At 43.3% G+C, this 17,198-nt stretch overlaps 2 protein-coding genes across 2 annotated transcripts in view; one reads left to right on the forward strand and one right to left on the reverse strand.

The window, feature by feature from the left end:
* Positions 1-17,198, forward strand: part of LOC310709079 (tigger transposable element-derived protein 1-like) — an 877,074-nt gene that overhangs the window by 334,122 nt on the left and 525,754 nt on the right. The window lies entirely within an intron of this gene.
* Positions 7,757-17,198, reverse strand: part of TGIF2 (TGFB induced factor homeobox 2) — a 353,736-nt gene continuing 344,294 nt past the window's right edge. The window contains exon 4 of the transcript XR_014527306.1: positions 7,757-7,767. The gene's annotated coding sequence lies outside the window, so the exon portion shown is untranslated. The remainder of the gene's footprint in view (positions 7,768-17,198) is intronic.

Raw genomic sequence — 17,198 nt, forward strand, 5'->3', positions numbered from 1 at the left:
ACAAATATGAATGGGGCATTTGCACTGACATGTGTTTCATTCTGACTCTTTTGCTTCAGGCGTAAAAATGTTTAAGGCCTATATTGCCCCATCTCATTCCTTGCTGTGGTCATGTTCATTTAAAATTAATGAATGTTAAAATGTTGAAGTTTTAGACAAAAGGGGATTACGGCTGCAAACGGTTAAGTAAAAGAAAAAAACGAGGGAAAATTCGATAAAAACAAGGGGTAGGATTTGTGGAAATAAATTTGGGAATTGGGATGCAGAAAGGGGAGGTATGGGGAAGTCGGTGAAGTAAGGTTTAAGAAAAAAAGGATTTGAAATTATACATGTTTGTTTATGTGTTTGTTTGTTTTGTATTGTGTTATGCTAGTGTTTATAAAAATTGTGAAAAACTAATAAAAAATCTATATAAAAAATAAAATAAAATAAGAGCACCTTATCTTCTGGAAACTTGGCATCTTTGGGTAATTTGATATGATTGCAGTTTGATTGCTTTGTGATATTTATTTCTTCAGATAATTCCTGAACCACCCTTCATAAATTTGATTGCAGGGTGCAATATAGTAATTTTTAAAAATACATTTTATAAAACAACACAATAGTCTTCAAATAAGCAATCAAACAAAATAAAATTACAGAACTTTATAGGCTTTATAGGTCAAAACCAGCACTTTGAATTGGGCCTGGAAACTAACTGGCATCCTGTGTAGTCAGGCCAGGATTGGTGTTACATGCTCAAACTGCCTTTCTCTGGTGAGCAATCTGGCTACTGGATTCTAAACCTGGTCATTTTTGTCCTACATAGAAGTTGGTTCTGCATAAAAAAGAAAGAGTGTCACATAAAAAAATGCCCAGCACAATCTGAACAATGTGCTAACCTACCTGATCTAATGACGGATGTATTGATTTTTTTCCATCTTACCTGCCTTACCATCTGTTTTCAACAGTGTCAAATATTTCCTTATGATAGACCCTTAGATCAGGGTGGGGAACCTCGGTCTGGAGGGCAAATGTGGCTCTCCAGGTCTCTTTGTAGCCTTTGGGGCTCTCCCCAGCCTGACCTCCTTTCCTGCAAGCTTCACCCTTCATTGGCTCTGCTCTGCAAGCTCCTTGAGTAGTTTGGCCTGGCTGGAATATATTCTTGCACTTTGACCATGCCTGGATGGAGGAGGTAGAGATATGCATGTGGGCATGGGTATTCAGACACCTCTGGATTTTGCAGCCATACCTGGCGCCTCCTTTGTTACGGTGCAAAGCAGCACATGACAGCAGGGATTTAAACTGCTGTTTCGAAAAATAAGCAACATTTCAGATCTAGTTCAAACTGACATTGGTGCTGTCCTTTCGCTGCATGCCATGTTCTCCAGAATCCACCCTGGCAGCAGACTCTAATTAATTTATGGCTCTCAAGGCACCCTTCTCTGAGACCATTTACCAAAATAGCTTCTAATGTTTCCTGAGTTTCCTCCACACTGATGTTAAGCTAATTGCTCTGTGATGGCTCAGTGATCCCAGGCACGGTTGTGTTTACTGCATTGCCATTCTGAGGAAGCCCACCTCATTTGGGATCTTGTAAAAAATAATGCTTGCTTCCCCTATTTCATACTTTTCTTGTCAAACCATCGCAGGATGAAGGAAAGAACCATGTGTCTTATTTTGCAGCCCCATGATGAAAGGTTTGTAGCTCCTTTTCCTGGAAATTGGCAACACAGCCTAACTGGTAGTCAAGACTCTGACATTTTTAAGGCATAAGAACAAAAGATTAAATGGGCCTCTCCTATTAGAGGGTCTTGGTTGCGCGCAGGCCCCTGGGATTTCCCCCCATAGGATGAATTAGTGGGGGAGTAGCTAAAAGCCCTGGCCATAGCCTTGGGATCACGCCAGGCTGTTTTAGCCAAACCCTAGAGGGTGGCATGGTCCCAGGGGCTTTAAATCTGGCAGCGTGATGCAAGTAGGGGCACTTGTATCGTACGGCTGAACACCCGCCCTCCCTCCCTCGAATTAGGTAGTGTCACTTGGCCTTGCTTTGGTTTGGGTCACCTGTTTTGGAACAGGAGCTGGGTAGGAACTTTTCCATTTGGCAAATTGGCTTTAGCCACTTGGTTTTTGCCTACCCCTTAGCAATCGTCACAACTTGTAAGGTGGTGGTTAGGCATTGGCTCAGTTGGATTGTGGGGAGGGGAGGTGTGGTGTGGCCATCACCTGCCCCTCCAGGCACTGGGTATTCCGTTAAAGGAATCTGGGGGTCCTGGATCTCGTCCGAAGCCCGATTGAGGGGCTAGGGCCATGCCAGGACCATAGGAACCCCAGGGTGAGCTTTGGTTGGTCCGCATTGAATTTGCTCCCTCTTTTGGTTTACCCCATTGGACTACCACCCAGAGAGGCGGAGTCAGTTATAGTCAGGAGTCAATGCCTAAGCCAATACCACTCATGTGATTGTAACTCAATAAAGTTGTGGCCAAAAATTTGCCCCAAAACTTAAAACTAAAATATGTTATCTGAGTGAAATTATTTTCGGGGGTGGGTCCTGGGGGCCTCAAGGTGCAACCTGCTGGATCAGGCCAGTGGCCCATCTAGCACAGCATCACAGTGGCCAACCAGATGCTTGTGGAAAGCCTGCAAGCAGGACATGAATGCAACAGCACTCTACCCACCTGCGATTCCCAGCAGTTGCTATTGTTGCATGCCACCCCCATCTCCAAGCTGTGTTCCACACGCTAACCCAGGGTTCAGTCTCCTTTGAATGAGACAACAACAGAGACTGTGGTGGGTCATTAACTCACCAAGATGCTGGGCTGGCTACTCCAACAATTGATTCCTTCCTTGGATTGTAACCCTTGCTGGATCCAGAAATTAGAAGGGGCTCAGGCATACAGCCTACCCCCCACCCCACCCTCAATGCACAACAGTATTTAGAGGCATAGTCCCTTAAAAGGAAAGAAAATCCAGAGACAAAAAGAAGGGATTAATAGCTGCCATCCATGCATATTCTCCATTTGTTGAAGTACAAAATGAGGTTCAGTCCTGGAGACCCCTTCCTGTATTGTTCAGATAATTCTTTTATTGTCTACAAGTGCTGCAGTGGCTGGAAAAATGGAGTGTGGTTCACATAACAGCCTCCGTTGATTATTACTCAGTGGCCTTGACTTGTATATGTTCGTATTTATGTAATTCTTAATAGGGTTCCCATGACTTCTTGTTACTTCTATTGAAGAAGTCCCCGCCTCTGTTTTCTGCATTATCTGATAACTTCTAGCAATCAGTATTGGTAATTGTGATGTAGTCTGTTTGCAGGTTGCCTTTGTTACTCTCAGACAACAAAGCAAATGTTATCCTTGAGTTGAATTACATTTTTGTCCCAGTTTCTTTATAAAGGTTTTTTTTTTAAAAAAAATAAATAAACAGCAAGATGGTGTGAGGAAAGGCTGCTTGACCCATCTTCTGTGCAGAGTTGTCAACGTTTCCCTTTTTAAAAGGGAAATTCCCTTATTCTGAATAGGATTCCTTGCAAGAAAAGGGAAAAGTTGACAGCTATGCTTCTGTGGCTACTTTTCAGCCAAAAATCCACCTCCTATTGTGTTTTCACTTGTGGAGGGAAAGATGCAGTCGACATAGAGTTACCAAACAGAACCAAAACTTCCTTACAGATCATCATAGCTTAATCTTATAATCGGAAGTTATAACAGGAAGTTGTTGGCTTACCAATGCATTCAAGTTACAAGAAAGGAGATTCTGACTAAACATCAGGAAGAACTTTCTGACAGTAGGAGCTGTTCGACCGTGGAACGGACTCCTTCAGAAAGTGGTGGTCTCTCCTTCCTTGGAGGCTTTTAAGCAGAGGTCGATGGCCATCTGCTTTAGTGTTTTATTCTGTTTTTAATCTGTTAGGAGCCGCCCAGAGTGGTTGGGGAAACCCAGCCGGGTAGGCGGGGTATAAATAACAAATTATTATTATGTTATTAGAATTATTAGTTGAGATTCCTGCATTGAAGTGGGTTGGCCCTCAAAGTCCTTTCTACGTTTCTATGATTCTATGAAGTACTGTATTTTTCGCTCTATAAGACACACCAGACCACAAGACGCACCTAGTTTTTGGAGGGGGGAAACAAGAAAAAAAATATCCTGAATCTCAGAATCCGGAACAGCAAGAGGGATCGCAGCGCAGTGAAAGCAGCAATCCCTCTTGCTGTTCTGGCTTCTGGAATAGCTGTGCAGCCTGCATTTGCTCCATAAGATGCACACACATTTCCCCTTACTTTTTAGGAGGGAAAAAAGTGCGTCTTATAGAGCAAAAAATACGGTATATGTAACTAGTACTAGTATGGTACTTCCTCTGATGTTGATTTTGTGCTGTTTCAGCAGTTTGAGGTGTTATAGCCCACAGGTGGTATTCAGTTCAAAAGTCTCATCAGCATATGCTCACTTAAGGATTTCCACTTGCAAAATTGGGCTTTCCTCCTTTCCTACACCGCATGCCCCCATCCCCCCAGATTGACTTGCGAGGGGGGGGGTCAAGAGAACCCACACAACAGCATGTGGTGGGGGGAGAAGAAATGCTTGCCCAGATGCAACCATCAACATGGTACAATGCTGAATTCTTCCCAGGGGTCCTCACTTTTTTTATCCTGGGGCACATTTGGAAAACAAAGAAACTGATCGAACCACCAAGTGCCAATTTCACAGCAGAAAAACTAGTGGTGCCTAGAAGTGCCCCACCCCCAGAACAACAGTCAACATTTGGAGGAGGTGGTTTGGTCTTGGGAAAGTTCTAAAGGCCAGGTAGAGACCCCTGGAACTGAGGTTCCCCACCCTTACTTCCTTAATGAAAATGGCCTATGCTCCTTGCCCTGAGAGAGATGCTTGTTATAGCCATTTCTTTTATAGCACATTCTGTATGATCAGTTTCTTATCTACTCTTTTACATTTTATTCTTAATCAGAACCCCTTCAGGAGGCGGGGAAAGCAGCTGCTGGGAAACCTCACTTTTCCTGAAGCAACAGAGAATTCTAATTCAAAATAAAAAGGCTTTTAAAAGTACCAATTGATATTCCTAAGCCCCTTATTGACTGTCAAAGCTTGATATTTCTAGAAAGTGACATCATTTGGGGCCATTAGCTACTGTTCTCCATCCTGTTTTATTACTGATTTTAAAGGCAGCCAGAAGGAGGATTTTACTGTTTATTATAGTAAGGCTCTTCTGGATGATGGGATGTCATTAAAATGGGATTTGAACTCATCTACATAGTCTCTGAATCTTTGCTTTGCCTCAAAGAAGCAGGAGAGAAACCAGGAAAGGAAATTCACAAGGGAAAACAGCAGTGACAAAGCAGTAAATTCCAAAATGCTGCAGCTGTCCATGACAGCCATCTCAGGTGGGCCCTCAAGATGCTTTGTTGATCCATGGAGTTTGACTGGAGGGGCCTGAGTTCACATTCCTGATTAGCTAGAAAGTTCACTGGACCAGTTCGCTGGACCAATCACAGGCTGCATTCAGCAGCACCTTTTTCTGTAATCCTAACATTCCCTTACCTGGTTCCAGTAGTAGATAGGTAGCCGTGTTGGTCTGCCATAGTCAAAATAAAAAAATTCCTTCCAGTAGCACCTTAAAGACCAACTAAGTTAGTTCTTGGTATGAGCTTTCGTGTGCATCTGAAGAAGTGTGCATGCACACGAAAGCTCATACCAAGAACTAACTTAGTTGGTCTTTAAGGTGCTACTGGAAGGAATTTTTTTTATATTCCCTTACCTGTTAGTTTTCCGGTTTTATGCAATTTTTCATACAGTGTAAAAGCTGCTTTTGGAAACCTAGTGGAATCTAGCAGATGTTTAGCACTCATTTTAATTAATTATTAATTTGAAACATTTGCACCCTACTCTTCAGACCCTGTATTCTAACCCCCATCCCCACCTGGCACTGGTAAGTATATCTCCTGAAGATTATCCTATCTCTCCTACTGTGAAAAAAGCACCAGAAATGCACACTCCCAATAAGACACTGGAAAACAACACTCCAAATTATATCTGATGACTGGAGTGCTCAATTTACACATCCCCACTAAAAGAGGGCAGATTTGCATAAACTTTGTGTGTGCTAATTTACATGTGTAGATACATATTTAGGGATAATCACCCTGATTTAAATAGTATAAATACATCTCACTTTGGTGGAGAACACTGTGATCAGGTGACCTTTGTGTCTACTCAGCCCTGGTGCTAACTGTTGACGGACAGCTTCAAGACCCCTGATGACCCTTCCAATGGATTCTTTACCATTAAATCAGACTTGAACCAAACAACCCTTCAAATAGAGGATTATCCGCTGGAAATAGGACACATGGCCATGCTACTAGAGAAGGCCATAACACAATGGCAGAGCATCTGCACTGCAGATAGAAGATCCCCGGCTAGGAAAGATTCCCGTCTCAGACCCCGGAGACCTGTGACATCAGTGGAATAATGGTCTGACATGTTCCTATGTGCTAATGACAGTGTTGGCTGCCATATTATTAGCATCTGTTTTCTGTGGTTGCTAAAAAGGAGGAGGGACCTAGTGATTGTATTTGGGGGGGGGGGACAGAAGGGATACCTTGGAAACAAAGCAATCAGCAAAAAACACATGCAAGATTCACACTGAGTAAAACAACACAGGAACGTAAGAGCCCCCAGTGGATAACACCAGAACACATATCTAATTCAGGGGTCGGCAATTTTTTTTAGCCGCAGGCCATTCCACCGTCCCTCAGACCCTGTGATGGCCCGGAGAAGTGGCACTGGGGAGCGGGAGCTGGAATAAGAGGCAAGGAGGGCAAGTTGTCCTCCTCCCCAGTCCCAACCCCAGCCGCTGAGCTTAACTTTCCAGGGGCTGCTGCTGCCACTGCCACTGCTTCTCGTGGGTAGGCTGAGTGAGCTCGTCCGCTCCGCTCTCTGGCCCATAGGAGCACCAGGGTGGGGGCAGTGGCAGCGGACGGAAGATGAGCGGCGTGAAAGGGCTGCTTAAAATAGCATTCAGTCAGCTCAGCCCAGGCCCCTTCCTCCTCTAGGCAGGGCGGTGAGAAGCCAGGAGGAGGGAGCGAGGAGGCACTGCCACAGTGTGTGTGGGGGAATGGAATGGTGCAGAAAAAAATGGCAGCCCAAAAGAACAGAATCCCCACACCGATCCACGGACCGTCTGCGGTCCAGATCCTGAAGGCAATTGGGCCTGATCCGGCCTGCGGGCCTTAGTTTGCTGACCCCTGATCTAGTTCAACATACTTTTTCAGCAGTGTTTCACAGGAACCTACAAGCCATGTATGCGAACAATAGCTCTGCACCATTATGTGCCTCCATCTCTGGCAACCTTGTTCTCTTATAATGGCAATGGTGCCCACCTGAGAGGTGCCAGAACTGAGTTCTGTTGAGTTCCAGCTGATAAAAAGCCCCGAATAATGCTTTGGCTAACCTGGAGGGAGGATGAGGAAGTGTGTGTTGTACCCCCTGACTTTTATGTAGATGAAATGTTGCCTATTGTAGAAAGGTATGAATCACGTCTGTTGCTCTTCTTCAACCAGCCCTTTGGCTGATTAATATTCTACAGCCTTTTAAATGTGTTGGGGGGCATTGTTTTTTGTTTCTGTTTTACCTATTTATTTGTGCTTTTATCTCATGTTTTTATCTTGTGAACCACACTGAGATCTTTTGAGGAAGGGCGGTATATACATCTAATAAATAAAATTAAATAATTTAAAAGCTGCTAATTGATTCTGCATTAATTTTACTGTAATTTGCCTGAACTCATTTCACTGTTTATCTCCCTCTGTTTATAGATTTGGCATTCCAGGGTATCCCCAAAGGACTTAAGCACTGAAATCCCATTGAATTGTAATGCGAACCTGGAAAAGTTGATTCCATTGGTTGGAATTGGAAGTTGACTCGGAAGCCCTGATCTTCTGGAGCGGGTGAGTATTGTTTAACTTTCTGAAATATGTTGCATGGGGTGGGAGGAATAATCAAAGCCTCAGGGGTTTCCTTTGTACTGTACTCTGATCCTAACCCATCAAAGTGTCAAGAGTCTTTATCAGTGAAGTGCTCTTCAAATCCCATCTAAGATAAATCATGGCAGATTTACAGAACCATGCTGGTTTCTCTGGCCATTTTTTCTTCTTGTATAATGCTATGAATAAACTAAATGCCAATAGCTCCCATTATACTCTTCATGTCCTCTTATTGGGGCAAGGGGGGGTGAAGATTCAATTCAATTCACATTGTAAAGCCAAATATGCAATATGAGAACTGAAACACAGCTAGCCTCCAAAATTCACACTTACCTGAATTTTGCGATGCAGTTCTCCAGCCAAGCAATGTTTACAAAAATGTGTATATTAGGAGGAAATGTGTGTAAAAATGAATATATCAGTGAAATCAACATACAAAAATGTATTATATTGGGAGATATTGCTTGCAAAAATGTGTACATTAGTCAAAACTGCATACAAACATGTTTTTATTTGAAGACATTCACATTAAAATGCAGAATAATTTTAATGGCAATTTTTAAAAATGGTAAATTACTATAGAAATGTGCAGAACAGAATTTAAGATTGAAAAATTGAGAAACTAAGAAAAATAAAATTGGGAGTTTCTTCCATCCCTATGTTATGCATAGATGTTATTCTAGATTCTCCCCCCCCCCACCTTCGCATTAGTCTCCTTTGCTTTCTACAGCTTAGCCACAGTATAATTATATAACTGTCCTCTCTTCATACAGTAATGCGCTTAAGGCTGTTTTATACCAGTGTGAAATTTCCTACACGGAAGTAATACTTTGTACCAGGGAAGGGAGTCATGTGACCCTCCAAAAGTTGCCAGATTCCTGTTCATCTCAGCCTCAGCTATCATGGTCAATGGTAAGGGATGAAGAATGATGGGATTTGTAGTCCGATAACAGCTGGAAGGCCACAGGTTCGCCATTCCTGCCTTATGCATTGTTAAACTATGGAATTCACTGCTACAAGCTGTACTAATTGCCACCAATATGGATGGCTTTAAAAGGGAACTAGAAAATCAGTGGAGAAGACTATCAATGGCTACTGTCTATGATGGCTGTGTATATTACCTCCAGTATCAGAGGCATACAGAGCAGAGAGAATGTAGCTGTGCTCATGTCCTGCTTCTGAGCAGGTTTCTGGACTGTATAGGACTTTGGTCTGATCCAGGTGGTCTCTTCATAAGTGCGTGAGCAGGACACTTTCTGTACTGTGAAGTATTCTTGTTTCCTGTGCCAACAAACTTCAAGAAAAAGAAAGAAAGGAGAGAGGGGCATTGCTGGTATTTACTTTAAATATTTATATGTTGCCTTCATGCCTTGCAGTATATTTCAAAGGCAGGTGGCAGTGTAATAAAGTTAAAATGTAATAAAACATAAGATTTGTGAGTGTGTGCAGCACTGCCTGGCGAATGCATGGGATGATGCAAAATAAGGATGGGGAATTTGTGGCACTTTGGAAGATGCTGGACTTAAGCTCTCATCATCCTAGTCCATTGGCCATGCAGGTTTGGACTGATGGGAGATGTAGTTCAACAACACATAAAGGGTTCCCTTTTCCTGATTTAAAATGCCAACTCTCTAATTCTTTGATGTTGCTGCTCTGGCTGCTCGTCTCTTGGGATGCCTTATCCTTATGCCAATCCAACAGGTCTCCCAGTGCTGTGTTTTGCCTTAGCTGATTCCTGCCAATTCTGTACAAATCCCTAGTAATCCTTTTGTCTCTGTGTGTGAATCTTACTAAGGTATTGTGTGTTAACCTCTTACGCCACCTCCTTCCAGTGCCCATAATCATTTGAAATGGCTGTAGATTGTGGTAATGACCCCACCTCGTCTTGTCAGTTGTTCCGCTGCCTCAGCACAATGCAAATGTGAGGCTGCCCAATTTATTTATTCCACTCAATTATTTCATCCAGTTCTTTTAAGCTTCCCTATTTTCACTTGGATCCTTTCCAGGCCCTGGTGACTTTGTAAAACAAGAGCATCCAAGAAAGATTAAAATTAAACTGTGTGCAATTGCGTTTCTTATGTAATTTGCACATATGTTGCCCCAGGCTGTATGTTGAGCCTTGGGTACCTGGCTACAAGTACGTTGGTAGAAAATCAAATTGCAAAATTCCAGGTCCCCGAATCCAGGAAGCCTAATCTGCATTTATGCAAATCAGATAGATGAGTCCTGCGTATTCTACCAACTATTTGTCTGAATCCTGAATGGCCAGCTGGGAACTGCATTTAGGAACTGCGCCTCCCTTGCAAGGGAATCAGTGGAATGATCTGTCATATTGTATGCCAGAGGTTCTGCAGTTGTAACTATATATCCTCAACTTTGTTGTTGTTGATAGTTAAAGGCCAAAGGCCTGGTTATAGAGGAAAGTTTTTGCCTGATGCTGAAAGATATATAATGAAGGTGAGTCTCCCTGGGGGGAGCATTCCACAAGAAGGGAGACACCTCAAATGGTTGCAGGGTCTGGGTTGGTTCATATGAGGAGAGGTGGTCCTTGAGGTATGAGCATGTATGTGTACTTGCATATTCAACTGACACATGTAATTTTTATTACTACATTTTAATTTTATCACTACATTTATATCCCAACTTTTCTCAAAGGAGCTCAAGGTAGTGTACCCTTCCATTGAGCTTCTCAAAGGAGCTCAAGGTAGTGTACCCTTCCATTTTATACTCGCAAACTCTGGATTTGAACCCTGGTCTCCCAGGTCCTAATTCAGTACTCTAACCACTACTCCACACCGATTCTCATGAGATATTTAGCTCAGTGTCACAGTGTGTCATTGGAGGATTATACCTTACACTATTATTATTTAATTTATATACCGCTTAATGCCAAAATAGGCTTCTAAGTGCTTTGTTGGAAGATGCCCAGAGTTATTATTACTATGAAAAATTTACATACCACCTTTTATTTGGAAAAGAAACACACCAACATCCATAATTAAAATATGCAATATAACAATCACATTAAAACTACTCCGCATTTATAAAAGGAAACACAAGTCAACTATATACAGTAAAAGGGGGTTGCTAACCTTTTGGGGCAAATGAATATATTTTGAATGTTGAGAGAGTGCCGTGGGTTCTAATCACAAAATGGCTGCTGTGGGGGTATACCATTTTGCGGTCCTGTCTCTTTTTATATCAGGAAGGGAGTAGCCAGGGATGAAGGGAGTTGTTATTCAGCAACATCTGGAGGGCCACAAGGCTTGTTAGAGTAGCCAGTGGCCCATCTCATCCAGCATCCTGTACTCACAGTGGCTGATCAGATGCCCATGGAAAGCCAGCAAGCAGAATCTGAGCACAAGAACACTCTGCCCTCCTGCTGTTCTCAGCAACTGGTATTCAAGAAGTATTACCACCTTAGACCATGGAGGCAGAGTATGGCCATCATGGCTAGTAGCCTGGTAGCCCCATCCTCTACAAATTTGCCAATCCTCTTTTAAAAGTAGCCACTTTCTTTGCACCGTGCATAATTTTATGCACCTCCAACATGTCCCTCTTACTTGACTCTCCCCCTCCACCTGAAAAACTCCAAATGTTTTCTGTAACCTTTCCTTGTATGGAAGTTGGTTCGGCCCCTTGATCATTTTGATTCCCATTTTTTGCACCTTTTCCAGCTCTCTAGTTTCCTTTTCGAGGTGTGTCATGAATTGGCAGGAGCAAGGGGAGGAGGAAGAGGATTCTGGTGTAGCCAGGAAAAGACTGGGACACATCGGGACAAGCAGGGGATGGGGAAGGAAAGCTTTCTTCTTCTTCTCTGGTGATCACTCGTTGCCAAATAAGATTGCCTTCCATGAACACGGTCTTAACAGTGTGTCCGTAGGTGACTCTGGAGGCCAATTCTGGATCCACACGTCCTTCCACAGTGGGGACATAGGTTTCCAGGTGGGAGTTGATCATGGTGAGGGTTTGCCAAATGTGCCTTCCTCTTAGCTTGTTTCTCCCTTTTGTCCTGAGTTTGAGTGTCTTCAAAGTCCACAACACCTTTGGTAAAGGCTGTTCTACAATTCAAGCACTCACAAGCCAGTGTTTCCCAATTGTCGGTGTTCATACTACATTTTTTTAGATTTTTCTTGAGAGTCTTATTCATGGGGTGATGGAGGATGGCAAAGGGATGGGGGTCAGTGCACAGGAACCAGAGCAGCAGGACCCAGAGCCAGAGGGACTCTGACTCCACAAACACAGCAGGTTCTGGAGCAGTGGGAGGGGCATTCTAGGAGGCTGAGGCAGGCAAGGGCCCACAGCCCAGCTCCCTAGTTGACCAGGTGGGACTCACTAGCTCTGAGAGAAGGTGTGTGATTCCTCAGCTGGAGTAGGCTTGGAACATTTGAGGGTCATATGCCTCATCAAGCCCAGAGTGCAAAGTACAAAAGGGAAGCAGATCTGAGGTACTGTGTCTGCTGAACAGCCCATGTTGATGGACTTTGGCTTGGATGCTCCTAGATTTCTGTAGGACTGTGCTTTGGGTTTGACTCTGGACTGTATCCTGACTGCTGAACTTCAAACTTGGCTGCTTGGTTTGACCCTGAACTGTGTTTCCTGAGCTTTGGACCTTGCTTGTGTGGATTGACTTTCAACTTTGCATGCTGAATTACTGCCAGGTAAGCCAGGGGCTCAGGACAAGGTTGCCATACTGTTACCTCAAGATCCTAAGTTGCTGGCTTTTCTACTGGTACAGCCACCCTGCCTCCTACTTCCTTTCCTTCTCCTATCATTTTTGTATGACAGTTTCCAAGGCTGTGTGTGCACTAGCGGTTCTTGTCTGAGTGATAGCACCCAGGTGTGGTGCATGTTAAGTAGAGTGTCTGGGTTGACTATGCATTATCATCGTTCTGATATACACCCCCCTTTCAGATCTGCACAGGCCTGCCTCTACCCCCTAAATGTTACTAAATTTCTCACAAGGTTATGTGTGAAAGCGAGGAACACATTAATCCTGTGCTAAACAATAGCAAGTATGCCGCTGTAATGATGAAGTTGCTTAAGAAGCCTCTCCTGTGTTACCTACCAAGATTTCTATGTAGGTAGAAATAACCGCTCTCATTGATCCAGAATGATTTCTCAGTATGAATGGATGCTTCTGAGGATTTCTGTGAAGGTTGCTAAGCTACTGGTTGGATACAGAAAAATGCTGTGTCAAATGTAACTGGATTGTGAATGGCAACTAGCAAGAGGAAAATTACTTCTGAAAGGTGTCACGAGCATTTGAGCGCATCCTTTTATGTGGAGCCTAAAATCTCCTCCCTTGGAGTACACCACAGAGGCAAAGAGCTGCCATCAAACCCCCTAAATAGCTGTTTTGTCCTTGGAGTTATTGCTAAGGATTGTGGGTAGAAAATCTATTACCCCTATTATCTTTTACTGTCTGCAGGTGTGGTCTTTCCAGGGCAGATCCACACCATACATTTAAAGCACAGGGAACCATTGTTTCCTACGTAGAGCTATGAATCCCTCTCAAAGTACAGTTCCTAGGATTATTTGGGGAAAGTCACATGTTTTAAATGTGCATTGGATGTGTTTTAAATTTATGGTGTGGGTCTGCCCAGTCTCATCCAGTCCAGTATTCTATTTTACGTAGTGACATAAGAATCTAAGGAAGTGAGTTTGTATTGAACTTGCAGAGTTACACAAGAACAGTTTACCAATAGAAATCCTTTATTGTTGTTGAACACAGAGGATTGCATCCAGGCTTAGAGTAGATGCTTGAAATCACTAGGTCTATTCTAAGCATGAAGCCAACCCAGAGAGAAAAGGGAAATTTATCAAATAAAATAACAGAATATATTCGAACTTCTCTGCTTTCATTTTGAAAGTACTTTAGAAAATTGCTTAGCCTCAGTTCATACCCTCTTAATAGAGTCTCAGTTCATACCCTCTTAATAGTGTTGAAGCCATGGTGGACAGCATATACCCTAGAGGGGTACTTTCTGATCTATCCCCAAAGATGGAAAAACTTGTAGAGCAAACAAACAAAAACATTTTGAGGCAGAGATTGATTTTTGGCATTTTGCCTGTTGAATCTGGGTCCGGTGGGCTTGGCTTTGTCACTTGTGAATTCAGGAGCTGACAAAAAGGAAGTGAGCTTTAAGTCTGTGAGTAAAGCCCTGCTGGATTAGAGCAAAGGCCCTTCTGGTCTACCAGTCTGTTCCCACGTTAGCCATGCAGATCCCTGTGTGAAGCCCGTAAGCAGGGCTTGTGTACAATAGCACTTTCGCAATTGTGCCCCTAGCAACTGTTATTCAGAGTATAATTCCTCTCATACTGGAGATAATATGTAGCCATCATGACCTGTAGGCATTGATGGCTTTGTCCTCCATGATTTTTTATTTTATTTTTTATTTTGTAATTCCTTTTTAAATGCATCCAAGTTTAAATGCATCCTTTTTAAATGCATCCCCTTTTTAAATGCATCCAACTACCACTACTGTCTGTCTGTCTAGAAGGTCACATGTTGTGACTGGAATGTGAGAAAGCAGCCTTCCCTCCTTGGAACAAGTGTGCCAGTTGTTCAGACATCACATGGACACATGGAAACCTTGGGTTCCATTTGCATAACTTGGGTATCAAAATGTATCTAGAAAGCAGTTTCTTCATCACAGTTCTCCATCACATATTTAGTGGCAAGTATTACATGGACGCGGGTGGCGCTGTGGGTTAAACCACAGAGCCTAGGACTTGCCAATCAGAAGGTCAGAATCCCCACGACAGGGTGAGCTCCCGTTGCTAGGTCCCTGCTCCTGCCAACCTAGCAGTTCAAAAGCATGTCAAAGTGCAAGTAGATAAATAGGCAGGAAGGTAAACAGCATTTTTGTGCGCTGCTCTGGTTCGTCAGAAGCAGCTTAGTCATGCTGGCCACATGACTCGAAAGCTGTACACTGGCTCCCTCGGCCAATAAAGCAAGATGAGCGCCGCAACCCCAGAGTCGGTCACAACTGGACCTAATGGTCAGGGGTCCCTTTACCTTCACCTTTATTACATGGATAGATTGGTGAGTATGGAATACTTGTGCTACATCTTAAGAGAGACATTTGAGGTGGCTAATATACACCACACTTCAAACCATATTCACAATGGAAGCATGTCTTAAGATTCTTGATGGTGTTTACTTCATTGCAAGTTTTCCAATCCATGCTTTAGGATTGCAGCAAAAGGCAGCTGATTCATTCTAGGCTTGCCAAACTGATATGGCTCCCAAAAGATGAGCGAGGAGCTGCCACGAAACTTCAGACGTGTTTCCAAAAGATCAGTACAATGAGTTCAGCTCAGCTTGGATATGCTGCTTGCTGCTTCTTCCTGCATCTTATGAACTGAGTGTTGGTGCAACCTCTAGATCAGCAGGAAATCTCTGCCCCTTTACTGCTTGCTTATCCCTCTTATAGCATAACATAACAGGTTTAAGTGGAGCTTTGTTATGGCTCCTTGCTGGGCAGCCAGCTTTGCAGCTTCCGTGTGAGAGTCATATCTGGCATTATCAGTAGATGCATCTTGCTTTGGCAGACCTCCCAGTCAATATCTAGGTAATTAAAAAGCCCTTGTGATTAAAGCACCAGCTTTCTCATGTCCCTCTAATTTCTAATCTATGCTGTATAAATGCCCTAAGGTATATAATGCCAGTCAAGAGCCACCTGAGCCCCTGAATTGTCCTTATCTGCACTGTTCACTGGGCTCATTGAGGGCTTACCTGCTGCTTTTAGCCACCTCATGAACTTACCTTAAATTTGCAGCAATTGACACGTCCAAGCAGTTGTTATTTTTGCATTGGTTCTTCAACATAATTGTCTTGGCTGTGAGTCCTGGAAGACCCACTTTCCTGCTTTGCAGGCTTTTCCCCACCCGGCCTGGGAGGGCAAGGCCCTGGCTGACTCCAGCTACAAAAGCTGAGGATGCTGCTCTTGAGCTGGGGTATTGTTTGGGATTTTTTTGTTGGCAGGGTTGTTGCTGTTCTCTCTCTCTCTCTCTCTCTCTCTCTTACATCTTGTTGTGATACTGTATATGTGGAAATTGCTCAGTAGAATTGATGTATTTGCCCATCCCAATCATGATGAAACTGCTCCCAAAGTCATAATAATAATAATAATAATAATAATAATAATAATAATAATAAATAATTAATAATAATAATAATTTATGATTTAAACCCCGCCCATCTGGCTGGGCTTCCCCAGCCACTCTGGGCGGCTTCCAAAAAAAATATTAAAATACTGTAATACATCAAACATTAAAAGCTTCCCTAAACAGGGCTGCCTTAAGATGCCTTCTAAAAGTCTGGTAGTTGTTGTTCTCTTTGACATCTGATGGGAGGGCATTCCACAAGGCAGGTGCCACTACCAAGAAGGCCCTCTGCCTGGTTCCCTGTAACTTGGCTTTTCGCAGTGAGGGAACCGCCAGAAGGCTCTCGGTGCTAGACCTCAGTGTCCGGGTAGAATGATGGGGGTGGAGATGCTCCTTCTCTTTGTCTTGGCAGCTACTCTGTTCTCTCATCATCTACTTGGTAAGGGGTCTGAGACTCCAGGAGCAGTTGCATCATGATTGGGCCTAGGGGAAAGCAACTCTGTGGAAGAAGAGGTAACTTCTTAAAGGAAGTCGGAAATGCCCAGAACAAAGTGTCAGCAAAATGGACAATGACCTTTCTCCCCTCTCGTCCCCCCGCCAGTTTATCATAAAGAGGCTAAAATTGAAGTGCCTTCCTGTAACAAAAGCCATTTTCACAAGTGTGGAGCTCAGACTGTGGCATTTCTATGTTCTTTTTCTGTCTGGTCTTTTACTCTGCTGCTCCTGCTGTCTTTCCATTTAACAGCTATTTGAAGCCTACTTGTATTTCTGACCCGAGGGATATCGGCATCATCATCTTAAACAACAACAATACCTATTTATTAACCGTCTTATAACCACTGCCCCAAGGCAATTTACACATAAAACAACTAAAAATAGTTAAAAGCGTAAAAACAACAAATGCATTTGAAATGAGACTAAAATCCTAACAAGCAGACATTGGTGGTAAAGGCCAATTTATCCACCTGAGAATGCCTGTCTAATATGCAGCTAGGCAGCAGCACTGGGCTTCTTCTGCCTATAAATGCCAGGGTCACATGTGGAAGGCCCAGCAGGTTCTCCTTCAACCTGGCAAGCAGGTTCAAAATATACCTAGTGAATGCTATTATCTTC

The sequence above is a fragment of the Podarcis liolepis genome, assembly GCF_965112155.1.
Source record: "Podarcis liolepis genome assembly, chromosome: 6".
Taxonomy (NCBI): Eukaryota; Metazoa; Chordata; class Lepidosauria; order Squamata; family Lacertidae; genus Podarcis; species Podarcis liolepis.